The 27,407-nt window shown below is 47.4% G+C and overlaps 1 long non-coding RNA gene across 1 annotated transcript; it reads left to right on the forward strand.

Moving 5' to 3' along the window:
- Window positions 1-19,423: 19,423 nt before the first annotated feature.
- On the forward strand, window positions 19,424-27,088 carry LOC106045130 (uncharacterized). The gene is made up of 3 exons (XR_007166711.2): window positions 19,424-19,557; window positions 20,131-20,240; window positions 24,893-27,088. It is a non-coding gene; the product is annotated as an uncharacterized lncRNA (long non-coding RNA).
- The last annotated feature ends 319 nt before the right edge of the window (window positions 27,089-27,407 follow it).

Below are 27,407 nucleotides of genomic sequence, written 5' to 3' on the forward strand. Positions count from 1 at the left end.
AAGTGGAAAAAAAAAAACAGGTGTTTTGCAGAGTATGGTGGTGGTCTCTGCTGTAATGCTTAATTTATTAAATCAAATAAAATGCACACAGGCAGAGCGCACAGAAAATGTGCTTTCTGCAGTTCAAACCTCCCTCCACTCCTTCCAGCTCCCATTTTGTGAAAACTGGTAGGAGAGAAATGATCGTCGGTGTGCAGGGGGCTCCAGGTGCACGAGACCAGAAGTTCAAGGGCAGCAAGGTGAATCGTCTCCCTACAGTGCTGCCCTCCTGCAGCATCCGCAGGTTATTTCCATCCCTAACATGCTACCTCATCTTCCTCTGCTCTCTGCTTTTTGAGAATATTTTGGTCAGCAAAAGGAACTAAAGCCGGGGGAGACACACGTGGCATTACTCAGAGTAAGAACTGCTACGATGGGCGTGGGGGGGAACGAGGAAAACCTGAATGCTGTTCCCTCAACACATCACCCCAGCCCAAGCCTCTTCTCCTCTCCCATCTCCTTCTTGGAAAGCTTTTCCCTTCCCTGATATCTTGCGGGGTTTGGAAGAGCTGAGACCTACCCCACTGCTCCCGTGTCCTAGCTTGGCTGTGTGGCTGGATGAAAAGGCAAAATGGGAGAAACCCAGTGCCCCACAGGTGTCTGCAAAGAGACTGTTCTGGGGGAGAAAGACAGGTCTGGTCCCTCCATGGGAGGTCCTGGCAGCATTTCCCAGCGGAGACTTTCGTTCCGTGCCAGGACACTGTGCTATTGTGCTCCCGATGTGGGCAAGAGGTGGGGAAACCACTCGCTACCACGCTGCCATCTGTATTTCTGCGTGTGGTGTGTGGTCTGTATAAGAAGCTGGTAATGAGCCAAAAGGCACTTTTGAGACGTCTGTGTACCTGATGTCTCATATAATATTTAGTGTGAGCAACTCAGCAGCCCGTGGTAAAGCCAGCCGGGTGGGTGGCAGTCACGCCAGCAAGCCAGCTCAAAGCAAAGCAGGAATTGCTTTTAAAACACGTATTGCTCCATCCGAGAAGGGCCATCACCAGCATTCGAGTTGTTGATGAGACATTCTTCAAGAACCCAGGAGACCTGGCTCCACATAGGGTGATCAAGGACTGTTACCTTCATATATGAAGCAAACCTCCAAGGAAATGTAGCTGGGGCTTGGTGGAGGGTTAAAGTAGTTGGAGATGAGGATAACACCTCGAAGATGGATTGTTGCTGGGAATGCTTATCGCCAGCTCGGAGATCGGAGTCATGTCAGGGGAGGTATATGCTTGTTAAACCTCAGCTCGGCTTGTGTTTTGTATTTGTTTTACTTCTCACCTTTTGCTTCCAATCTTGTTCCTACAAATCTGACCTTAAATCTTAGAAGATTGGTCTCTCCTCAGAATTACTGAGAAACGTGGCTGGTATTTAGGGCACAGTTAAGTACGGTGAAAGGGATGAGCTGAAGATGCCCTGTCTGCCTGGACCGGCCGATCGGAGCCATGCCTGGGCTTGGGGGAGCCCTGCTGTCCTGCCCAATGCACAGCAGGAGATTTTGGTACCAAACCTCATTTTTGGGGCAGGAATCACCACCAATCCCCACTTACAGTCCCCTCCAGCAAAGAGAGCTGCGGGATGCTCCACAGCCCCAGACGAAGCCTGCCAGCTCACGGTCTGTTGCAAAGCAAACAGACCAATTTCTAAGGGCTGCAGCAAGCAGGAATGATATTTCACAAAGGCAGGAGGTGCTGTGAATGCTGACACAATGTTCTCCGAAAATGACCACAATTTGTCTCGGTGGCTAATCAGCCCCATCATTACAGAAGCCAGCCGCCTCACTCATTTACATGTGTCTGCCTCTCGCTTGCAGCCGTTAGGGCTCTGCCGTTCCCTGCAGATTAAAGAGCCCTTTAGTACTCAGTATTTTTCCCCTGTGATGGTTCTTGCACTGTATAATCAAGTTACCTCTTGATCTTCCTTGGATAAGCTAAAAGGACCAAACACTGTGTCTCTGGGAGACATTTCTGACAATATTTGGAAATCCTTTCACTGCCTATCCCCGCCCCCCCCTTATTTTTAATAACCTTTTTGAAATGTCAACACCAAAACTGAGGGCTTTCTTCCAGCCCTGAGCAGTCTGGAAAGTCAGCCCCAAACTCCCACTCATTAATTCCCCTTATAATATTTCTCAGCATCGCGTAAGCCCATTTCTCAACATGCTCCTGCCAGGCCGCCCATCAGAGGGACTCAGCCCCATGCCCTGGGGGAAGCCAAGCTTCCACAGACAGTTTGTGGTTTGGTTTTCCTTCGACAAGTGACCAGGAGTTTGTTGGTATTCAGATCGCTCGAATGGATCCAAATTATTAATGAAATCAGGTTATTCTGACTGCACAGTCTTCACTGGTATTAATTGTTTTGCCAATTCTTGCGGCGTCTGTAATTGTCGGAGGTAATTTTCTTCCAGATCATTACTAAAAATATTGAATGGCTTGGCCTGGAAGTGGTCTTGGCAGAACCCACAGGTAACATCCCCGCTCACCAATGCCTCCCTGCTGCTAACTGCTTTTTGAGAGCTGTCAGCAAACCCAGGCTCAGCCCATTTAACGTGTACTCTGCTAATCTGGCACCAGGTTCCTTATAAATACACCAAAATGTTGTGCAACTGGACACCCAAAGCTTAGCAGAAATCAATTCTTTTTTTATGAGACCTATTTCTTTGCAAAATAAAGGAGAAGAAAACAGCAAAACTTATTGACTGGTGTTAATCACACCCTCATCTTTTTGTTCTCTGCTGAGTCCTTCACGGCTCTCTCATTCAGTTTGCAGGGACTCACCCGAAGTTAACAAAGCAGAAAGCTGATGAGTTATACAGACACTTTTCGAACACTCACAGGCCACTGGCACTCATTCAGCTTCCTGCAGATCTCCTGGTAATCCGAGATTATGAAAAATTAGCACGACTGGGCCAGAGCTCGCCGTGGCCAATTCGTTTTAGGACTCCTGGGTGAAAATTTTCATGGTCTGCTTTAAAACTTTTCACACTCCAAATAATTGCCGCAAGTAGCTGGAAATTACTAAAAATTACTAAATGATAATAATAAAGAAAAGTAAAACTCGAGGTAGTTGCTTGTGGTCTGGAAAGTTGTACTGCAGCCCCATGTGACAAAGTGAACAAAGAGCTCTTTCAGCCAATTTGCAGAGTTGGTCTCTTTGTTTCGCTGCAGCCCAGAGCCTGGGGAAGATTTACAGCAGGATGCCCTGGAGATTAAAGGCAAGGATGCCCACCCTGGGAGGCAGGAGACGTGATGCAATTGTCCTAAAAGGAAGAGTTGTGGTCACAGTAAAACAAAGGATGACTGAACATGACCCGCAAAAATGCAGAAAGCATTTTATGAGGCATGACATGCAAAATATAATGTTAGTTTATAGCTCAAAGCCACTTGCATTCCTAAGAGAAAAAGTGAACATGGGTAGAGGAAATACCACACGGAGCATCATCCCCCTGAAAGGTGGTGTGGGATGAGCAGAAGGACGCTTTTCTGCCAGAAGCAGAGACCCCAAACCCAGAGTCTGGTAGACTTTGCTCCCCAAAGTCAGGGTGTGACGAGGTCATACCCATGCTCCTGGGAATGTTTAATGATTTAATGAATGTTTAATCATGCATCCAAAGTGAACATCAGCAGGACAGCCTGTGAGCATTCGCCTTGTCGGACGGCCACGGGTGTCTCATGGGGAGGGAGGGGTGCTCACGTCCCCCAGCACTGGAGGGAGGAGGAGGAGGGCTCTGCACCCTCTGGCTCTTTAACACTCCCTTCACCTCCCCACCCTAGCGTTTCTCCTTCCAAAACCATTTCCTGAATTCGTTTCAAGTTCTCAGGAATTTTAAAACAGAAGAAACGAAGCTTTTCCACGAACCAACAGTTTACTTAAAAATCACCTCCTGCCAAGAGCAGTCTCGGTCAAAATTACAGCCTTTTGCATAGCTTAAGGCTCACTTATCCCCCCTGTAATCAGCGTTATTCCAATAAAGCAACAAAGACACCTGAGGCCGTGTCTGCGGGGATGCTGAGTTCCGTGCAGCCTCCCTGCAGCCCTGGAGCTCGCACCGGTGAGGGTGGGTGTGTTATCCCAATTCGTGGGCACAGAGTGGAGCCCGGGGTGAGCAGTCCCATGTCCGGCTCCGCAGCAGCTTCTGGCAACACTGGGCCAGGCTTCCTGGGAGCTGTATCCATCCCACTCTGCTAAGAGGTGGCCCAAGCCACGAGGAGCTGCTGCGAATGAGAGGGCACTCGCACAAATCCAGCGTTAGCAGCGGCAGAAGGAAAGGCTCGAATCGCTCTCCTGTGAAATGTTAAGCTCAGGAATTGTTCCCCTGTCATTGGCTTCTCATTCTTCTGATTTCTACTTCATCTTTTTTCATTTCCCTCCACTTTATTTTTCCCCACTCTTCCGAATGGCCTGCTCTGCTTGTTTGTGGCAGATTTATGGCTGTTTGTATTTTGTGTGATTAATAAATTCTGCCGTGATTTATGTTTTGGGAGGCTTTAGTGATTCGACTTCATTTTCCAGTGCACCGTGTCTCTCTGAGCTCTGTGTTTTTGCACTATTGGAAGTGATTAGATGTCTAGCTGTCACTCTGCGAGAGTTCATCAGCCTTAATTCTTCACTTAGCCATATTTCGCTTTTGCATGATTTATTGCTCCTAAAAACCAAACTGATGTTAGCGATGTGTTCTGTGCGCGTATGCGCGTGAAGGCGGCTTTCTGCAGGGTTCGTGGGAGTTTATGGAGAACCAAGAACCGCATTTCCTACCCGGGGCCCGATCCACTGCCGAGGCTTTTTTTGTTTGAAATAAATCCATTCAAGGGCTCGAGTGCTTTGGCAGGCAGCGAGGTCCTGCCGCCCCTGCCTGTGCCATATGCGGGCAGGCGCAAGGGCTCTCCAAGGTGACCATTGCTGGGGGGCAACCACGCTGCAGCCAGGCCTGGTCCCGTTTTTGAGAACAATTTGCCCTGAGCAGCTCTGATTTTTCCATTGTCCAGCACCTCATGCAGTTATTTATGCGTCAGGGTAAAGAGGCAGCGCAGCATCCCCGCAAATCTGGTTGGTGACATTTTCCCATCCACTTTGCCATGATAGAAGTGACGGCACAAAGGCCCAGACAATGGCAATCCAGGAACAATTGAATTACATCCGTATTTGAATACTTCTTTTGCTCGGCAAGTCAGACCTGACAGGAGATGTTTGGAGGTTTGTGGCTCCGCTCGCAGCTGTTTATCAATAAGCCACTCGCTTGCCACGGAGAGTCATGTTTCAAAGTCCTCCAAATTGCTTAGGAACGTACATTAGAAAAGCATCTACCCTCACTTCCCCCCTGCCCATGACAACCCGCATAGCTTTGGTTAAAAAGCAAACAGAAAGCAGGATGAGACCCCACTTCCTGGGTCTCCTAATTAATGCCAATGACAGCACCGTCCCCGTGTCCGATTTTCTGTCCCAGCCGCTGTCATTGCGCTCCCCAAGAGCACATGGAGTAGAGCAGGGAAAGATCCCTCACTTCCCAAAGACCAGCAAGAAAACCGACTTTTTGAGACTCCTGCAAGATTTCAATGGAAGAAGCTGTAGCATGTTGCTGCATCTCAGTTTTTCCATAGCAGCTCCTTCAGAAATGCCTGTAAAACCCCCAAACCAGGCTTCCCAGTCTACTCAAAACACCTACCCTCACTTTCAGAAGGAGGCTGGAAAATCTGATGCTGGTCTTAGATAATTATCACCGCCAAGAAATACTAAAAGAACCAGGAGGCATGGCCCACTTGAACATCTGCTCTGACCCCCAGCAAAACACTCCAAGAAGCTCAACCAAACTGCGTGTTTGTAAGACTGGGAGTGGTGCAGAGACAGATTCTCTGCTGTTGCAAGCATTGCTCTTACCAAGAGGTTCCCTTTCCTCCTGGCAGGGCACCAGATATCATACTGATCATCCCTGTGAGATCTTCTGGAGGACACCGCGCTCACTGGAGGGCTGGAAATGGGCCACAGAGCACAAAGTGGCCCAACAGGGCAGGGACAGCGGCCATCCAGTGGTGCCACCGCCTTTGGTCCTCTTCTCTGATTTCTTTCTCTTCAGCCCCTGCCTCTTCTATCTTGTGGCTAACAGAAGATTTCAGCTGTTATCGGAAAAGAAAAATCGGTACCTGCTGCTGCTGAAGAGAAAAGGTTGTAGAAATGATCTCTACAGTGGTTAAATCTGGAGGGGAATAAAGATCTGCCAGGTGGGATTTCTCTCTCTTACTTCGTATGGCAGCGCCTTAGGCATGAAGGTTTTTCTTCTCAGCTGCAGATTCGTGTCTCTAAAGTCGGGAAAAATTGTCCTGAGGAGCCGGACTCTGTGTCTAGCTTGTGTTTGGCTGATGTTATTTGAAACATACCCACCTCCGGTGTACATTGGCAGTGCCTCGCTGGCCTTAGGGAAGTGCTGATGATTTAATGTCCCTGAGAAGGCAGCCTGGAGTACAGTCCTGTGGGGAGAGGAGAGGAGAACAAAAAATATGGAAAGGAAAGGAAAGGAAAGGAAAGGAAAGGAAAGGAAAGGAAAGGAAAGGAAAGGAAAGGAAAGGAAAGGAAAGGAAAGGAAAGGAAAGGAAAGGAAAGGAAAGGAAAGGAAAGGAAAGGAAAGGAAAGGAAAAAGGAAAGGAAAGGAAAGGAAAGGAAAGGAAAGGAAAGGAAAGGAAAGGAAAGGAAAGGAAAGGAAAGGAAAGGAAAGGAAAGGAAAGGAAAGGAAAGGAAAGGAAAGGAAAGGAAAGGAAAGGAAAGGAAAGGAAAGGAAAGGAAAGGAAAGGAAAGGAAAGGAAAGGAAAGGAAAGAGAACTTCTGAATAAGGTTCATGTGGATTTACACCATACAACTGCTGCCTCAGGAAACTCCCTTAATATGTTTAAAAAAGGTTGGATATCTGTAATTTGCAGAACATAAAGTTTTAGACCAAAATACAATTTTAGTCATTTATGAAGCAATTTACGCCCTGGAAGCAAAGGTGCACTATCAGTGGGAATGGATGGGAGCTGCTGTGTGCTGCTCTGCAGTTTTTGCTCACCTCACAATGATTTCTCACCTATGTGAAACAAACCTGCTAAACACACCTCGGTTTTTTTTTTTTTAATTTCCTTTATTTCTGTGTAAATTCCATCCCCTTGAGAGCAGCACATTCTAGTTATTGTTTTTCACAGCCCACCAACGTTACTCAACCTTGATTTCTTCCCTGAAAACAAAGCTCAGTTCAGATGAGCACACAGATCTGGTGCGGATATTTGATTTCTCTGAGCTGTGAGGATGCTTTGAGCAGCCTCAGCTGAGACCCAGGATCAGACCTGGCACAAAGCCTCTAAGAAGAGACTGTTGCCCATTATTCTTGCTTCTAGCTTGTTTTTCACTCGAGAACAGGGGCACAGAGAAATTGGCGGGTGTGAGGCTGTTTAACTGCTATGGCCTTCCCTGAAATCTTAGTTTATGGGGCAGCACTGACCAGGGGCTCTCTGGGTATGTGGGATGGATGGGGGCTCTTGGGGAGGGTGGAAGAGGGTTTTACCTACACACTTCAATTAGAGAGATGAACAAAAACGAGGCCAGGCTGTGTCCCTTGCCCTCAGGGTTAGCAAACTGTTGTGCTGATGGTGCCTGCCCAGACCTCTTCTGGAAGAGCCTGTTTCTGTGCAATGAATAGGGAAAAGAGCAGGGGTGAGCAGCTCCAGCTTCACTGAGAGGTAGATACGGATGTTTTTTGTCCCCTGATGGACACAGGGTCTGACACTGAGCTGATAAAACCGGTGGGTTCCTGGCACCCAGCCTGGGTAGCGTAGACGTGCCAGGGCACACCTGAACCACTTCTCTAAAGCTCCCTAAATGCTCCGTTTCAGCCCAAATGTCCAAAAGTGGGTAAAGGCATGAGCAACTTGCCATCAGCCGTTTTATGACGTTTTTATGTCTTCCAAGCTTCCCTTCAGTACAGACGTATGGCCGTGCTGACAGCCACCCTGACAGCAGCTTTTCCCCACTCAGAGCTCGGGGCAGGGCAGCGAGGAAGGGCTGGGGTGAGCAGAGCTGCAGCTGACCTGGGGAAGCGTCCCCACCACGGCAGGAATCTGCCAGTTCTGTAACTCGTGCCAGCCCCACCTCCCTGCTCAGCAAGCCTCTCTGTAACACAGCCAAGCAAAAGCATAGTTGTCTCCGTTACCCAGTTCAAGGTTATGTGATATTCATGGGAAAACCTGCTTAAAACACTAACAAGCCAGTTATCTATTACAGCATTTGATACAAGGAATGGGAGAGGGAAAGTGTAGAAAGGTCTCAGCAGGGGGTGAAAGAAGTCTTGATTTTCTTTCTTTTTTTTCTTTCTTTCTTTCTTTCTTTCTTTCTTTTTTTTTTTTTTTCTTACTTTTATTTTTAATAAGGCTTTTGCCTTTGCAGGTTACGTAACACACATTGCAGAAATATTTGGTTTGTGGGGTTGAAGTCTCCCCAAACCAGGGAGGACAACAATCTGGCTTTCCCCTACAGCAGATGCAGCCCACACTGTGCATGAGTGCCTTCGAGAGAGGCTGAATTTGGAATCAAGAGATTTGGGGTGAACTCCTAGTACTGCCAGGGTTATTTGCAGCTTTAGGCAGGTGCCTTCACCTCCATGTGCAGCAGAGGACCTGCAGCTTGTGCTGCGATGGAAATAATAACCATGGCATTACAGCCTGCAAATGCATGGCTCCTAGGAAGACGGAGAGCTTCAGGCAGCTCCCGCTGTGCATATTTGCCCTCAGAGGCAGGGAAATGCTAACAAGGGTTAAAATAAAATAAAAAAGCTGTGCTAATCCAGTTATTCGCACAGACACAACACAGCAATACATTTGGTTGATGGGTTGATGAGCCCTTGGGGCCTGACCAAGCAAAGGGGAAACACCAACATCACAGGGGTTTTAAGGATAAGTGGGGGGTGTGGGAAACCCCTCCTGTGTCATTCAGATCTGTTAGTTTATATAATTTCTAGACACCACCTTGGGGCAGTGTCAAGTGCAGTGTAATTACCGCTGCCATTGGTATGAATGACTTTGGTTGTTAAATGTTAATGCAACATATTAAGATATGCTTGCCTGCAGGCAAAGTCCTGCCTACCTGATATCCCCTTGACTTCGCTCTCTGGGATCATTTGTAAAACTGCTGAGTGATTTGGAGCTCTGAAAGATTTGGAGATAGTATCAGATGTGCTGGGGAACAGCCACGAACCAAATCTGCCTCCTGCCAAACCCCAGCCCCAGAAGTGTGGGTGCTGCCCAGGAGGGCAGGGACAGGGACAGGGACAGGGACAGGGACAGGGACAGGGACAGGGACAGGGACAGGACACTTCTGCAGGGACTGTGCACTTTTCCTCCATGCCTCGTTTCACTGAACTCCTGCTCCAGCCCCCTCTGGGATGAAAGCAAATGCTCCTTTTAATAAACTCCCCTCCTCCCTTTCTTTAGAATTCATGGCCCTTTTTGTACAGCAGGTGGAGAGTCAGTCAAGAGCCATTTAATTCCTGCCGTTTGTGTTCAAGTGGGTAAAACACCAGCCGGAGAGGCTGGGAGACCAAGACACCACTGCATGAGCACAGCGGGTCTCGACCTGCTCACGCTGCCAAGACTGGAAGCCTCCGGGGGATGAGTTCGTGCCTACTCCTTACCACATACAGGGATGCTCAGATCTCACAGAGGGGCTCTAAGTGCAATTATAATGGTTCATAAATCCAGGTTTTCCACCTGAATTAAAAATTTCAGAGCTGCTGATGAGCTGCTAGGAAGGGCTTCAGGCCCAGCATCCCCATCCCCTTGTGGTTCTCTTGGGCTCCTGGGATCAGAGCAGAGCAGATCAGAGCTGTCCCCGGTGGAAACGTGCTCAGGACCCTGGCAGGGAGATGCTGGCCAAGGGACGTGAGCAGGCTGCCGTGTGCAGCACATGGAGGGGTTTTGCCACTTTTTTTGTTTTGCAGGCAAGTGCACAGTGATGTGTTTTTCCTGGCACTATTTTCTTTTAATTGTTAACCTTTTCTAAATGCGTGTTGCACTTGGAGCTAAGAAAGCGTGTTTTTTTTTTTTTGCCAGAGGAATCCAGTGCTTGACTGTGCAACAGCAAACACCACGGGAGCAATTTTCCCTTCTAGTTTCTGAATATATTGAAAGCAGAAAGGCAAAGGGTGTGAATCTAAATGAAGGGAAGGAAAATTAACCCACCAGCCACTACAGAACCTGCCTGGTCCTCAGCTCCTCATCCATCCCCAGCTGTCTGGCCAACAGGTGCCCAATTTTTTAAATTGCCTATGCTTTTTCCAGCAGACACAACACAGCTAAATAAATACAGCAGTGAGATGACAATAGCTATTCTGCAGCTGAGCAGTGTTCCAATGCAATTTTAGAGGCTGATGTGTACAGCGCGAACATAGTTTTGATGGGAGGAGGAGAAAAATACATTATACAGTGCCTTGTATATATCCCTGAGATGGGAAAGACCTTGATTGCACAGACAGCACGGCTCTGCTCCTGCAGAGAATGACATGCAGGAAAATTTGTGCCTTCATTGGCAGCTCTGAATGTTATCCGTATGGGTCAGATGATCTATCTAGATAAACTATCAATTTTCTTCTATAGCTTCAGCATTGTAGCATATGAACATCCATTAACAATGACAATAACAATTTAATTTTAGATTCGAACCGGCCTACTGTTGTATCAGAGATTGGTGTGCCCAGCACTGTACAAAGATAGCTAGATAGGTGGATAGGTTGATGGATATTCAATTATGATCAAATAAAGCTGATATGTAATATTTTTTCTCACAGAGCAATTCTATAAAGGGTTGATTGAAAAAGGAGGGAGAGAAAACCTACCCCTTTCCTTGAAATGCAGAAATTCATCTCTTTCTTCCTCCTAAAAAAAATCTCTCATCTGGCTTCTGAAAGTTTAGAGCACCTCGCTTTGAAAATTGCTCTGGATCTTCAGGGAAATAGAGCACATTATCTGAAGACAGAAACCTCCCGCTCCACGTGTACAAATTAAGCATCTAATCAAAGCTGGGTGTTGCTAGAGAAGAGGAGAGGGAGGTAAAAATCACGTCCTGGGGACAGGTGGGCCTGGCATCCCACCCAAGCCCCGTATCCCACCCGTCCTCGGGAGGGACCGGACCTCCTCCTGCAGCCACGGTTGGAAGAGAAGCCCACGCGCCAGCCTGCACGGGCACCCCACTTCTGAAAATGTCATTAATGTAAAAGCCGGTTTAAAATCTGCCTAATGGAAGAGCCCTGAGCCCCCTGTGATGGATCTCAGCCCTGAGCCTCTCTCAGCGGTGACAATCTCAGGTGCCGCCGTGCTCTGGGGCTGCAGAGGGGCTGAGGGGCTGCTGTCCCCATGGCCCCATGGCTCATGGCCCCATCCTCTCAGCCACCTCCTCTCACTGCCTCCTGGGCACCAGCAGAGCTGCAGAGATGTGTTTTGGGGCGAGGTTTGAACTCGTCTGCTCTCTCTTTGCCATGGTGCTTAGGATCAGACCTGTAGGTGACTCCCTTTTCTCTGCTGCTCCTTCCCCCTCTGCTGGTGACTGGGCTGAGGACAAAAACTCACTGTCCGGGCACGAACATTTTCACCCCCAAACGAGTAAAAGTGCATTTAATCGACCCCAAACTCTAGGAGAGGGATCCTGCTCAGACAAACCCCTCCGCAATGGAAATCGCAGCTTCAGGGAAGTAGTTTGGGGTCAAAATCAAAGTGAGTGCAGCGACACAAACAGGTGCTTGCTGGAGCCAGGCAGCAGGTAGAAATGGAGGAAATTAGGTTTTTAAGTACGTAATTTTGTCGGTTAATTAACCGTTGCCTCTAAGAGGCTTGTTGTGTCACCACTTGCCTTCCACAAATTGTTTCATTGACATTACTGGGGCTGGCTATTCCGCGCATTGTTCCTTGTGTGAATTTGGCCTTATCAAATGTGGCTCCAGGCTGTAATTCTTCTTCTTTACAAATACAGATCCTTGCAGTATTGCCAAGGCTCATTAGGGCATGCGGATAATGGGATATTTTTACCCATGATAATTAAGTAATTATTACTTGTAATATAGAGAAGGGTCAGTTGTACCCAGCCTGTTTCCATTTACATTGTTAACGAGGAAAAATAAAAGTTTGTGTGTTTTCTTTTCAGAGAGACAAGTCCACTTAAATCTCATTTATTATTTATTGCTGTCTTTGCTGCAAAATTAACCTCATTAATATAAAGGTCTCATAAAAAAGAAGCAAAAACTATATATATATAAAAGTATATATTCAGAGTTACTTAATTCCCAGGTTGAGGTAAACACACTTCTGTCACAGGGAGTGGAGAATTCATCTCTAACCTTCATCAGATCCCACGAGCAAGTCCTGCTGCTCCCACCTGCATGGGGATTGGGAGGACGCCCGGAGCCGGGTGCTGCAGGGTGCCAGAGGGGTGCTGCAGACGGGGGTCCCGCTCCCATCCAAACCTCAGGAGCCTCCGGGGTGCTTTCAGTAGCTTCGATCTCCCTCTTGTGGCTGAACATCGTGACATGGGGTGCACAGTCCGGACTTGCACCTCAAAGGCTTGGGGAGCTGCGTGCACTCTCCATCACCCGCTGCTGCACCCTAAAGCCCTGGGGAAGGGGTCGCCTTTCCCCCTTGCCATCCTCCCGTGGGCAGTGCTGAACCCCACAGCCACTTGCAAATCTGCATGACAGCTCGCAGCAAGGGTGCAATGTTTTCATGTATTTCAAGGATTTTGCAAATTCCTGCCCCAAAGGGCCATGCTGACCCTAGCTGGGCTGTCCCAGGGCTGAGCTGCACCCATGAGCTCTGGGTGCTGCTTCTCCTCCTGCCAGTGCCTGGGATGCTCAGGGGATGCTCAGTGGGAGTGAGAGGCTGCAGGCGGGAACCTGAAGATGTTGGATGGGGAAGGCAGCTCCTTCCAGAACTGGTGCACGCTCACAAAAAGCCCCTCGTTCCTCTGGTTTCGTCGCTCATGTAGAAAGTGAGTGTTGAACCAGCAGACTGAGCCCGGTCCGGGAACCCAATAAGAAAATGTGATTCGAGCTGGGAGAGCAGCGCCAGCAAAGGATACTGGAGGTGAGGGAGAAAGGTTTTCATTGCTTGCTGAAGCAACACGTGCTTCGCCCGTGCTTTGCCATCTCTGAAGATGGAAAATTCTCTCCCTGGGATTATTTCTAGGGATTAGTATGAGCCCTGAGATAGAAGGGGGTCTGTGAGCAAGCCTGGGGTCAAGGTCCCCAAAGGGTCCCTATACGTCCCCCTTGCAGCACGGGTGCACACACCCAGAGGACACCTGGACATGTTCACAAAGTCAGAGACATCATTCTACAATATCTACACACACATTTCTGTCCACAAATATCCCCACCCCATGAAAGGACTCTGGTACTGGGGGTTGTGTTGCTCAACCACTGGAAAAGGGTATTTCTGTGGGCTCCAACACACAGGGAAATGTCAGAAATGTCTCTGTTGAGACTCAGCGTTGCTCCTTGTCTGCCCATTTTGACTCCTCTCTTTGGCAGGTCTTCCTGCCTTGAACCTCCTAGCATTGGACAGGGATCCAGGCTAAGCTCAGGGCTGGAGACCTCAGGGATTTCTACAAGCTCAGTGCCACAAAGCCCATACAGCCTTTCCCTCCTTGCTCCCCATCCTTGTGCTGTCTCTCTTCAGTGGCTCTGGGAATGTTTCTGTCCCATTGCACCCAGCACCTGGCACAAAGCACCCAGGGTCCAAAACAGGGCCTTTTTGGAACCCAAATGGCCGGTTAGCGCACCATTTCCAGAGCCTTCCTCTGCAGAATACAGGCCTGCTGGGGATCATCAAATAGCAGAGCTGTGAGGGAACATTTTCTCTGAACAGAAATCAAGGACACAGCCAGAAAAGAAAAAATAATGGAAAAGAGCTATTAAGTTTGAAGTATTAAAACACCAATCAATTTCCTTGAAGAAGGATTGGATAAATGCCTGAAGACATCCGAAGCAGCCCCATTACACATAGCACATCTGAAATCTGTTCCCACAGAATATGTTTTTTACAAAGAACTGGCCTATGTGGATTTTGTTTGTAGAGAAGATAAAGAGTTGGTGGAATATAACTGAAGTTTTCCCAGAAAATCGTTACGTATCTGGGTATTCACATAAGTGTGTGAGAGTCGGTTTCTGTATCTCCATAGGCTTTTGTTTTGACTAACAGAAAAAGAAATGTTGAGACTATAAATTGAACAAAAGATCAGTGACAAGTCTTCCTCCCTTCCTTGAATTCTGTCACCCATTCAATTATTTACGGCTGTGCCTTGCCTTTGCGCACCACTCGGGGTGACCTGCCCGGCTTCTTTCATAAAGCGCGCGGTGGTTTGATTAAATGGCATTTCTGGGAATGGAAAGTCTATTTGTTTAGCTGATCTGGATGAGCCAGACTAAATCTCTAATAGTCTTCAGTAACAAGGTAAGAACACATAACTTGTAAATTCCCTCACCCCACTGAGAACTCATGGAAAAATATTTCACTGGGATTTGTGAAGCTGAAGCCCACTCCACTGCAGGCTGTTTATATTTATGCATGAAAGGTTTCAGACATGCTACGAGAAGTAAATAACTTCCCTGGCATTATGTTATTTTCCATAGACACAAAGAGAAAAAAAATGTATTTGCAAAACATCTATTTACAGCCTCGGAGACCTTTTATTTCAGTTTCAGGAAGACACACAAATGAAATCCCCATGGAGGGAGGGAGGAAGAGCAAGTCTGTGCGTGGGAGCCCAAGAGAGAACATGCAGGGTGGGGAATTTGGGGTATAACATTCCCACGTGAAGGGTGGGGTTTTGAGTGAGAGAAGTTTCAGCATCCAAATCTGAGCAGGTCTCCCTCGGCTCTTTGTACGGGGAGCAGAAACAGGCAGCTCCAGAGAGCGACTCATCACAGCCCAAGACAGATGTCAAAAACAGGGTGGATGCATCATGTTCCCGCAGTGCTTTCTTTTTTTTTTTTTTTTTTTTTTTTGCTTACTGACAACAAGACAACACAGTAAAATGTAAAACGTCATGTAAAATGTCCAGATTAGGGTGGATGAATCCTACGGATTGCAAAGGCAGAGGCTTTTAGTGCAGATGAAGCAGCCACCTGGCGCATTCGGGGATGCGGGATACAGAGCTGAGGGTGGCAACCTCAGTTTTCCATTCAGAGCATTCACGGCTCTTGTGGTTACTGAATATTAAGTGGCTGAGATATTTTTCTTTTAGCTTTTTTTTCCAGCAGTTGCAGACCCCAGCTCATTGTCCAGTGGAATAAAGGTCTGTTACGATGAATTTACGCCTTCTGCTCATAGGCTTTTTATCTTCTCATTGCAGAGCACTGTCGCTTTCAACAGCAGAGCTAAATGCAAACCCCACCACCAAGCACAAGCAAATACACAGGCTCCTTTGCAATTCTTTTCTCATAAATGAAGCACAGAAAAGCTTGCTGCAGGTGTGTGCCTGATCGCATGTGCTGGTCTGTCTTTTAGCTGCGAAGATATGTCCCCATCTCAGCCAGATTTTTCCGATGTCAAGGGGTGTTTAGAAGCTGCATTTCTAGGTCCTTTGCAAACATTTAAGGGAAGAGACATCTCTTGCCCCAAAGAGCTTACATTTGACGTGGAAACCAGGAGAGGAAGCATTTTTCCTGAACTCACATAATGAGCTTGTACCAGAGTGGACACCAACCCCCTGTGAGCGCTGCCCCATGTGGTGGGAAAATTATTAATATTTAATATTTGCAAGGTCTGGCTAGGGAGTTCATCCTAACAAAAGGAACATTCCTTTCGACTGCAACCCAGCAGCCTGTGATTGTTTGCAGCCCCCACTTCCACCCCCACTTCTGAGCTAAGATAATACTGCATGTGCCGCTCCAAAGGCTCCCCCATAGCATCAGCTGTGGCAGTGAACAGGCTAAATAAAGAGTCCATCTCACTCCCAAGCGTGGGTACTTGGCCTTGTTAAGATATAAATGATGACCTGGAGTCCATGCTTGTACTTGTGTTATTATGGGCTCAGAGTCCCGTTATTCTCTGACAACCCCCAAGCCTGCTGCGCCCTGCAGAAGTTTATGGCTCCCCTCACCCCAGCTGCTCTCCAGCTCCGTGTTGGGATGCAGAGCCTGGTGCTTGTAGGTGCCCCGTGCATCATTACAGCACTTGGTTTCTTCTTAATTAATTAATTAATACCCTGCACAGTAGCAAAAGGTGTCCCCTCCCAAGGGTGTAGAGCTGCTGCTGCTGCTCTGACGAGCTGCTCTGCTTGTCAGCTACTGCCTGGCTGGCTGCAGAGGCACTCAAGGCAGCAGCAGCAGCCTACCACCCTCGGTTTGGGCTCTTGAAGTTCCCTCCAAACGCCGAGTGAACATTACAGCTCCCAGGAGGGAGTAACCAAGGCTGTAAAGCCAAGTGCTAGATGTGTGAGATACAGATGAGCCAGGTCTTGCCAAGATCAGGTGCAGCTTGGGAGCACGTAAGAAGCCCAGAAAGAGCCCTGGTGTCCTGCTGAGCCCCTCCTGCCAGGAACAGGCTCCTTGGCTCACCTCCACCAGGAGCGGATCTTGGGGGGTGAAGAACCCCTGGGTGCACCCGTCTAGTGTCCCTGTTGCACCTCAGGGGGCTGTGCCTGCCCGTGCAAGAGCTGAATTTGTCCTATGGGCAGCGGTTTCACAGCAGGTGAGTGTCTTGGTGTTTTCATCTTGGTGCCCCTACTGAGCTCTCTCCCCAGGACTGCACTGTGTGGGGACGAAGGCATGAGCACAACGCTGCCATCTCCCAAAAGCAGCCTTGAACAGCTCTATTGCTGCTTCATCTCCTGCCTGGCGATGCTTCTGTGAGCCTTGAGTAAGATCTGAGCTGGAAATCTGTCCTCCCTTGCACGTGTTCATAAGCTCTTGCTGAGGTTTGCCAGCGAGCTACGCTGAATGTGCCTGAGATGATCCAGCCCATTACAAAACCTTTAAAATGCTATAATGGAGATGGAGCAGTTGAAATATCTCACTGCGTTTCTGGAGTGTATGCGTTGTTATGAGTCACTCCGCTCTCTGAGCATCAGGCTGAACAAAGGCAGAGATTAGAGGAGTAAACAAAAGCCGGAGGAAGGAAAAGCTGCATGGGAAGAGCACACGTGGAGCTGCTCTGCCCATCGCCAGCCCTCCTTGCCAGGCAGCTGGGGAGTGGGCACCTCCAAGAGGTCTGAATTTTGGCCACGTGAATCCTAACGCTGGGGTGCTGGAGGGTATGGGAAGCAATCTGTCTTTGGAGATGAGATTTCAGGGGAAAGGGGGGAGAACATCCCATACAGGCAGACAGGATGAGTGTCTTGTGGCTTCTTTTTCAAGCTCAGTTTGCAAAGAGCGCCTTGCTTGGGGCCGTGCCTTGCTCCCAGAGCCGTGCTGCCACACCAGTGGGGCCTGTGGTACTGAGAGAACTGGAAAGAAAGATGTTTCTCTTCCTCATCACCAGTTTCTTTGCGTCACTAACAGGGGAAAAGAGAGAGGTCAGAAAAAGACAAATTCATCAAGGTGACTTCTCACAAGGAAACTCCAGCAGATGAAGTGGGATAAAGCTAACTGAGTGACTGTTTAAGAAGCTTCTGTTGCCCCTCATGCTTGTAAAGAAATTGCATTAAATTGTTAAAGCGTCTTTGCCACACAAGATGCTATTAAGGTGCATTTTGCTCCGCCACCTAATCTGCTGCGGAGGCCCATGAATGACAATGGGCCCTGCAGCTGTGGCCTTGGGGGAACAAAGGGGCCGGTGTCCAAGTGCTGTCAAGGCTTGTTTGAGGGGCCCTGAGATGCCTCCCACTTGGCACTGAAGTGCTCCCTGTGCTATTGATGCTGTCAGGGTTTACGCTTGCCCCTGCAGAACCGCTTGCTGGTGCCTTGCTCCAGGTCCTGTGCCGCAGTGACCCTGTTTGGTTTCCTTTTTAAACAAGGATTTGAAGCACCATGATCCTATGGGCTTAAAGCTGTGCGTGCTCTCATAAAGGATGCAGAGTTTTCACAGACACAGGGTAGCCACTCAGTCTGGGCTCCAGTAATTGGTCCGTGTTGATTAGCTTAATTAGAAATGCTGCTTCCTGCTTAATGATGGAAATCTCAGGGGTTTGCACCTTGGTACTCTAAGGGAAGAGAAACCCCACGTTGCCTTCCCTGTATTTCAGGAATGTGTTACCACCAAAGCTGCCTGCTCCTGCCACGACAGCTGCAGTCCTGCGTGCACTTGTGGAGGCAAATCTCTCCTCCAGGGCAGTAAATCCAATCAGGGACACCTGGTTCCCAGTGAGCACCCAGCTCTTTTCTTCTCCTGAAGTGGGCTCTGGTGGCAGAGCTAAAGGCAGAGCAGGAACCCCAGAGCCTTGTGCTTTCCAGGAGTCACTTGGTGAGCGCTCTCTGCCTGCATGTGCGGGGAATAGGAGGTTGTTTGCCTGAGGAAGTTGTCCGTGGTACAGTCTCCCTTCGGTAGAAACCTCAGCTTTAAGGCTAAAAAAGAAGTGGGACTTGCTGGAGCAGGTCTGTCCTGCTCGCCAGGAGCCAGCCCAGGCCCTGCAGGGAGCTCAGCTTGGGTGGCAGTGGTACTGTGGACAGCCCCGGGGGGCGAGAGGAATCGCAGCTTGCTGTCCTTGGCTCGGGCTCCGAATTCACTCTCTGACAACAGTGAGGCTTCGCAGTGCTCCAGCCAGAAGGAACACCTCCAGATTTCTCCCTTTCTGATTTTCAGGCAGGGGCATGTGGTAATCCACTTTAATTTCTGCATTTAATTTGCACCTCAAGGCTTTCCATCGCAGTTGTTTCCAGCCGATGCTTTTGTTATTTCAGTCACGTGCAAGTTATTAGTTTTGAATGGGTCAGAAATCTGACAGAAATGAAAATGCCTTTATTTGTGAGCATGGCGCACGCTATATGACACAAACCCTGCCTTTGATTACTTTTCCATAGCTGTCGCAGGGCTGCTTGGAAGCTCGCAGGATTAGAAGATGGCATCAGAACTCATTGAGATATAAATGACTTTAATATGCTTTGACACGCACCTCAGTAAATAAGGCTGGTGTGTTGCCAAGGTGATGCTCCGGTGTTGCTATGACTATATCAAATAGCCATGGTTACTTCTTCCTGGTCCCACTCGGAGGGGCCTATCTCCGAAATGTCCTTTTAATAGCTTGTGACACTAATAGAGCGATAGGGATTCTGGACGTGAATAGGATGCATGTGATCCACGCTGGGAGCTGTTGCCATTAACATATTCTGAAGGCTCTGCTGTGGGAGAAACTGCTCCGGACCCAGCCCTGCTCTGCCCACTGCTGACTGCTCTCCTGTTAGGATGGTGATCCGGTGTGATCCTGGCCGCGGTGATCCGGTGTGATCCTGGCCCTGGTGATCTGGTGTGATCCTGGCCCTGGCGATCCAGTCCTTCCTCTCCATCACACTCAGATGAGAGACATCTTGGCTTTTCATTTACCTATGCAACATAATTTGAAATCTGGTTTTGCAACGAGATGGTGGTTGGTTTTTTTTTTTTCGTTTTTTTTTTTCTTTTTTTTTCCCCAAGAGTTATAGGCATTCAGAGAAATAAGAACAAGTAGTCTGCATTTAAAGACACTTCTTCTCTTGCATTAGCAGACAGAAGTAGTAATTGGTATAATATCCCCAGGAGCTGGAAGCTGGTGTAGCCTTCTTGACTTCAAAATGTGGTTTTATCTTGAGTTGTTTTGCAGGAACATTGCAGTTCTGGTGAAATGTGTGGTGGGAAAGCAGATGACACGATTGTCTTCTTTTCAGTTGTGCCTAACACATCTGAAGAACTTAATCACCTCATTCAATTTAGCCCTGTTATATTTTAATATTGATAGCATATTTATATGGTACACCAAAACACAGAGCTTGGGCATCACGATGGGAAGCTGTTCAATTACCACCTGCCTGCAATAAGCTGACAGTTCTGAGCTGAAATGCTCAAGAATGGCAATTTCCCAGGAAATTCTGATGCTCTGGCTCTTGATTGTGCTTTTGCAATCACTAGTTTTGAAACACTGGAATCTTCTGGAAGAAAAAACATTTTTTTTATTTTTTAACAGCTAGCCTCTCTAATCAGAGATCAGGACTTCTGCTCCCAAGCCTGCTGTTGCTTTGCTGTGTGAAGAGCTGTTTATCGTCTGGGCACAGTACTGTCCCATCGAAGAAACAGGTAAAAAAATTGATGCCATTCAGTGATGCCCTGAGACACAGTTAATTGACAGTAATAGTTATTTGTGACTGTGGTCGCAAAATGTTGAAGAACCTACTGGGGAAAGACAAGATTTGCCTCCTTCAGACAAGCTCTCTCCAGGCTCTTCATGGGGTGACCTTGTCTGACCGTGGTTTTGGTGGAAAACGCTCCCCTTTTCTTTTTCTTCAGTACTGAAGATTGCAGGAGTTCACAGCTAATTTTCTGCAGTGAAATGAGTGTCTTTCTGTTTTAGAATTGAGTCACTTGGTGAAATGTTTTCACAGGGGTGCATGAGCACGTGGATGACACGCATGTGTGTTTAAGCTCTTCCAGACAGTCCAGTAGTCCTGTGCCTCCATTTCTCATTCTTGAACCTGGGCAGCTCCCCCCAAAATGCCCTGTTTTCTTGATGAGCTCTGGCCAGAAGCTCATTCTGGGATTTTTCCTCCTTGCTCACCTCTAGCTTAGGGTAAAAATGGCAGTCTTCAGCCTCCCAAATGCATGGGCTTTCTGCTATTGAATTTCCTCCCGTCTCTATTACTGCATTCTTCGAGGACATTTACTGCATTTCTAATTCCACCAAGCAGCAGTGGGGCTTGCTTTCTTGCTCTCCATGGGTCTGAAGTCCCCAGCGAGGGAAGCAGGTCTGAAATGCAGCTGGGTGAGATCAGCTGGATTTGGTACTGTCACAGTGATCTCTTCATCGCATAAATGATGGCACACACATGTTGGAATTGGGGCATGTGAATGTGTCGATGTTCCACAAAGCTGTGCCATAGAACTATGCAGAAATAAGCCGGTTTACGTCTGTAAAAGATTGAGTTTAAATTGATTCACTTCTATCACAATACTTCTTTCTTTTTTAAATGTAGACGAGCTTTTGTGTGTCTAACTGTCCCTGAACTCAAATGGCCAGAGGGATTGTGTTCAAATTATCCATTAAAAACAATCTCCTGGCAGAGACCAAGCATGAAAAATTCAGTCCAAAAGATGAAAGGTTCAGTAAATGTTAGGAGTTCATGGCAAGAGAGGATTTATAAGGGTTTGCAACCTATACTAGAGTTGCCATAAGCAATATACACCCTAGCAGATATAGGGCCAAAGCTCCCATCAACTTTAAAGGAAAATGGATTAAAGCTTTAAGCTGAAAGCCTCATGACTAATCATCCATGTGACTAACCCAAACTGTCACAGGATTCTTCAAGTGGCTCTTTTAGTTCAGAAATAGCTGCTGCTGAAAACTCATTGGGTTAATTCCTTAGCTCAGGTGGCAGAAATGGGAGGTTTGAACGGGAAAGGTCTGATACCCAATCCCCACTGAAAATCCAGACGAAGCAGCAATGCTTTTCCCCGGTCGTGGGGGTGAGCAGCACTATGGAAAGTCCTGTACATGATTTTAAGCTGTATCCTTACCAGAGATCCTTCTGGATGGCATAACCAGGGGTGGAGAGCTGCTTTGAGAAAGCCCTCCCACCATGAAAGAAAAAGAGGTTACAACAATTAATAAATGTTATTTATAAAGTACTTCCCACACCAAGAGCCTTTTGGGAGCAGCATGAACCATTAAAACGAAATCCAATTATAAAACCCAATCACAATTAAATTGTTCATATCCCTCCGTGGGAGCCCTGTCTCAATCAGTCACTCTGTCTCTCTCCTATGGCCATGCAGCAGAGGAGGTTCAACTCATTTGTTTGTGGCATCAACAAGAGAACCCTCATTAGCTGCGTATTATGGAGCTGTATGGGCGAAAGTATTGAGATTAATATGAAATAATTAGCTCTGATGAAAGTTATACCTCACTCAGAACAGCTGGGACTTGAATAGGATGCAACTGAGACTTGATTACTGTGTCATTACAGTATTAGTGCTGTGTACAGTCATTGTCATACAACTCCGAAATGCCTTTGATACGATTACATTTTAATTGAATACTAGCCATTCTAGGGCTTGATGGCACTGCAGCACTGGGGGGGGTAACTTCATTGTGTAATGACTTTTGTTTTGTCTTTATGAGTAGAGCAAACTCCTTAGCATTTAAAAACCAGTCCTCACGAGGGCATTTCCCTCCTGGGAGAGCTTTAAAATGCATATTGATGGTGTCTCCGCCCAAGTTTACTCCAGAAAATGGCAAAATCAGGACTGTGATAAATTCATACCCCCGAGGCCTTCATGCCTGTCACCAGACTGTGTGCTGTGGTCCCAGGGAGAGTCCTGGTGACAGGTAGGACAGGGAGGAGATCTGACTGTGGCCACACCAGAATCTAAGGCTGTCCCAAAGGGGGTCTCCATCAGCCTCAGTGAGAGGTTTCCCCCATCCCACAGACAGCAGAGGTGTGCATTCCCCAACCACACCTGTGTGACAGGCAGGGGACGTTTTGCTGTGCCATCCCCAGGTCGATTCTAAAGATATTTACCTTCAGAATTACTCTTAGAAAAGGAGAATTCAAAGTCTTTAAAAGCAGATTTCTGTTTTACAACAGTTAATGTCAGGTTGTTTTAAAAATGTCCTAATTAGGAATTGCCCTTCTTAATATCTGACTGACCGAGGCCTGAAGGTTTAAGGTTAATGCAGAGCTACACACATTTCATCCCCAGGTGCTGTTTGGAGGACAGTGGTTAAGGTTATGTTCTCACTGGTGTCTGCAACTGTGCTGTGATTTGCATATAGAAGTCAAATTTAATTATTTAATTTAAATTTTTCTTTAGCATCTTTCTAGCACAATACACAAGGCATTTAAGGACTTGGGAGGGGAATGATTGTACCTAATTTAAAATGAAATCAGGAGAGATGGATGTGTTCAACGTGCCCTGGCATTGCAGAATTAACTCTCCAACACATATGCATCCAGTGCTAGGGTGGATGTGGATCTACAAGGATACATTAAGAAGTGATGAGCTGCCTTAAGAAATCAAGTGCAGATTTGCAGCTCCTGCCCTGTTGTTGGTCTGAAGCTGGGCTCTACCCATAGCTCTGGAGCTAAACACCCCCAGAACTCAGGAACTCTTAATTCCAGATGTGAGTTTGAATTTGGAAGCTGGCCCTGTGTAACAACTCAGTCTGAACTCCTGTTTCAGACCCCTCAATAAAACAGGGGTCGTGCTAGATGCACACAGAGCTCCGAAGATTTATCCCAACTTGTTCTCTCAATGTGAGTCATCAGAAAGCATAACTGCCATGTAAAATTACATTGTTTTGTTCTTGGGGGAGCCAAGAATAGAGCTGCTCCTAGAAGTGTGGTTGGTCTCTTCCACAGAGAGAACAAAACATGACATTATCAACTCAATTTTATAGATCAAATAATTTAATTTGAGTTCAGATTAATCTTAAGCAGGCAAAGCTGCTTCTCCCACTGAGCTGAATAATGTAATCCAGCCACGCTGCTGCTCTTCTGTTTCTTGTTTGCCCAGAACATGAGACCACGACCCCATTTTACAGGACGCATGCCTGGTCCCACAAGAATGACACATAAATGCACATGTGCCCCATGGCACCCATAGGATGGGAAGACGTGCATCACGAGGCTCTGATATTAAATTATCTCGCTCCCTCAGCTGCAGGAAAACTGTTTTTAAATCCCTTTGTTTTGTGGGCTGGGAATCAGTTTCTGCTTTCTAGTCCGGTTTGTTTATTGTCTGCTTCATCCCCCCCACTATAAAATAACAATAAATGTTACCTTCCTCCTTCAAAAGCCAAAGCAATTTTCAGATGGTGCTGTATGCCAGGATTAGGTTGGTTTTTAATGTACCATTACTATTTTTGAAATTTGGTCAAAATAAATATAGAGATAACAACCTGGGAATGAACAATTGGGTCTCCTAGAGGCAAACACAAGTTATGAGTAAAATTTACTGCTGAGCTGAAACATTTCTGAATGCTAACGGTGTGACACAGGCAGAGGAGGCAGACCACGTGTGCTGGTTTATTAGCTTAAAAATGAATAGCTGGGCTTTCCATGCTCATCAAACATAGCCCAGAGGAAGCTCAACCTGTTAAGCTTTCCAAACATAACTCGACCGATAGCTGGGTGCAAACCCACAGGACCTTTCCGTGCACAAAAACGCACCCCAAACTTTATATAGCTCATTCATCCCTGGATATATTGGCTTTGGTGAATTTACTGCAGACCCAGGAAATGATGCTTTATTTCACTGAAAAAAAAAAAAAGAATATATATATATATATACACATAATAATTCTCTGGTGTACCAATAAAGAGTTACTTGATACGGTCAGCAGAGGGAATACTTGACTCAGCAATCATAAAGCAGCGAGGCCAAGAGGAGCAGGGGCTCTGGGAAGGGAGGCAGAGCCCCAGGCCTGAGGGATGCAGCTCCTGAGCTTCCCCCTGTGCCACGCAGTTGGGTGTGCTGGAGGCCCCCAGGCTCGCAGGAGGCAGGTTCGGAGGCTGTGCGCCATGCTGGCATGCAATTTCACAGATCTGCTCAAAAACTGGGTCTGAAAATCATCCACGGAGCTGTCTCCTCCCTCCTATGCAAAGCGAAGGATGCTCTCCCCTCTCCCCGGTGGCTAAGCCCACACCGCCTGGCTGAGCCGTGGTCGCAAGGAAACAGGCTCAAAGATTTGGAGGATTTTATTGAATTTATTTATTTTTTTCTATTTCTTTCAGCGTTTCCACGTTCAGCCCCATTTAATGAACGCAAGTTTTGCAAGATCCAGCTTCAAAGGCAGACCACTGGCAAAGGAAGGGGAAGGGAATTGACTGATGTGGAAAATCGCACACTCTGGGCTTTTTGCACTGATTGAAAGGTGTTAACCCCTGCCTGGCCAGCAGCAGTGTCTGGGGGGGAGCAAAACACCCTGGTGTAATAGGGCAAGGTCTGGATGAGTCCAAATTGTTTTCTTGCAGAAAAATAGGATTTTGAAACATTCATCTCCCAGTCACTTTTTATGGATTGTTTCCATTTTTGTGAACAAAGGCAAACACGCTAAGAGGAAAATGGTTTTAACCGTTCAGCTTCACTTTGAATGTTTCAGAGAAAAAAAAGAAAAAGAAAAAGAAAAGAAACCTGAAGACATAACCCTGGAGGTTTCTTTTACTTAAAACTTTGGATTGCTCTATTTGGAGTCCAAAAGAGATTATGCAACAAAAATCAGCAGTTTGCACACAAGGAGAAAAGACACTCATGCTCAGCTCAGTTAGCACCCTTACTCATTAATCATTTTTTGCCACAGCATTTTAGGGAAACATATGCAATACTTCTCTTAGGATACGTGTGCAGCCATGAGCTGTTTAGCCTTGATCTAACTCAACAGATGCAGCCCCGTGCTCATCTCACTGTGCAAATTACACCTCTAGAAACGTTTTCAAAGTTTCTGTATCTTCAGCTCTGAGATTTCAGAGTGATGCTCATGGAAGTGAATTCTCATGAGACCAGATGCTGCAAAATTTATAATTGGAAATGCACAGAGCCGTCATGGCCTTCATATTGAGCTAAGCCCACAGAAAAGCTGCAAGCCTGTAGAAGTGATTGCAGAGTGATGCCTGGAGGCATCCCCTTCCCAAAGGTTTTAGGAAGGGGGAGGCTGGAAACCAGCTCCTCAGCTAGAAAGCTGTCACCACAGGTGGAGAGATTTGAAGGGGACAAAAAATGTCCATCTACAGAGAGATGAAGACAGGCAGCTTAAGCACATGGGACTCACTTGGATAAGAATCATCCCCAGATTAAGAGGCTTTAATGTACATGCCTCTGTGCGAGCTGAGCCCCTGTCCTCCCATCAGAGTCAATAGAGATCTTGGGAGCAATTGAATTACTTAAGCAAAAGCACTTGTTTCTCTTGGGACATCCTGGGGGCACACAAGACATGCAGCGATCTGGAAAATGTGACAGGACCTTGGGGGACCAGTAATCCTCCGGCCGGGAGAGATCCCTTAGGGCAGTTAAGTGGCACCAGGCTCTGTACATGAGCAACCACATTGAGCTCCTCACCAGTAGCCCGTGGAGATATAGAGAACTTTCTGCTCACCAAAGTGGACCTTGAGGCTTGGTCACCTTTGCTTTGTTTGCGTCCTGAACATGTCCTTGTGAGCAGGACACAGGAGATCTAAGATTGAGAGTAGAGATGGACATGGACATGGGTTTGGACATGGCTTTGGAGATGGGCTCGGAGACGCTGGGTCATCCGTTCCTCCCAGGGGCATCTGGCAGGGCGGCAGCAGCTGTAGAAGGGTTTGTGGATTTGCCAACATCACAGAGCAGTCCTAAAGACCTCGTGTCTCCTGGGCCTTGCCTGGAGACTGAGATGCCTTGCTGCATCTTGCAGGTCAGATCACCAGCAGCGTGCAGTACCCTGGTGAATGTGCCGGTGCAATTGCTGGTTTAACTTCCTAGGAGTTACGCTTTCTCTTATGTTTCCTGCATGATGAAGCCACAGTCACAGGACAGCTCCTCAGAGCATAGCACAGGAGGGTATTTAAGACCACCTCTGCTACAAGGTGCTGTCCCTTAGGGGAATCCCTGCCTTTGCTTGCCTTCTGGCTCCCGCCATACAGAGCAAAACATTTCTAACGCCGACCCCCTGGGACGCCACACTGAGTCACCAGCCCACCTGTGCGTTTACACAAGGCAGAGCCTTTTTAACAACAAGTAAGCATCACAAGGAGCAAAATATCCGTAGCACACCGGAGCAGCATTGCTTGCCTTGTGCTGCTCTGCCTGTAGATGTTGCTGTGGACTGCGCCTTGCTCCGGCCCATGCCCAGCTCCTGGTTAATAAGGTGTGCAAAGCTTGCAGGCTGTGGAAAACAAACTGCCTGTGTCCTTACAGAGGCTGCAGCTGTCCTAAATCAATGCTTGCTTTTTAAGGCTCTTTCTGATTTTCAGCAGCATAGCAGCCCTCCTTCTAGTGTTTCTGGAAAGCCCTAGGAGCATCTGTGGTCACTGGTTGCAGTGGGAAGTTTTTTTTACCCCTTTTCCTCATCTGAGGTTCTCTGTGTAAGATCCTAAATGTCCTCCAGAGAAAAACAAACATGCATCAGCCTAGGTGTCAGGGCACCGTCTGGGTTTTATAAAGGGTTTAAGCTCAGTGCAAAAACACAGCAGTAGGATGAATGCCTTATCCCAAATGGGGATAGCAACAGAGACTTGTGATGGGCTGAGGAGCAGCAAGGAGTAATCCAGTGCC

The sequence above is a fragment of the Anser cygnoides genome, chromosome 24 (assembly GCF_040182565.1).
Source record: "Anser cygnoides isolate HZ-2024a breed goose chromosome 24, Taihu_goose_T2T_genome, whole genome shotgun sequence".
NCBI classification, from domain to species: domain Eukaryota; kingdom Metazoa; phylum Chordata; class Aves; order Anseriformes; family Anatidae; genus Anser; species Anser cygnoides.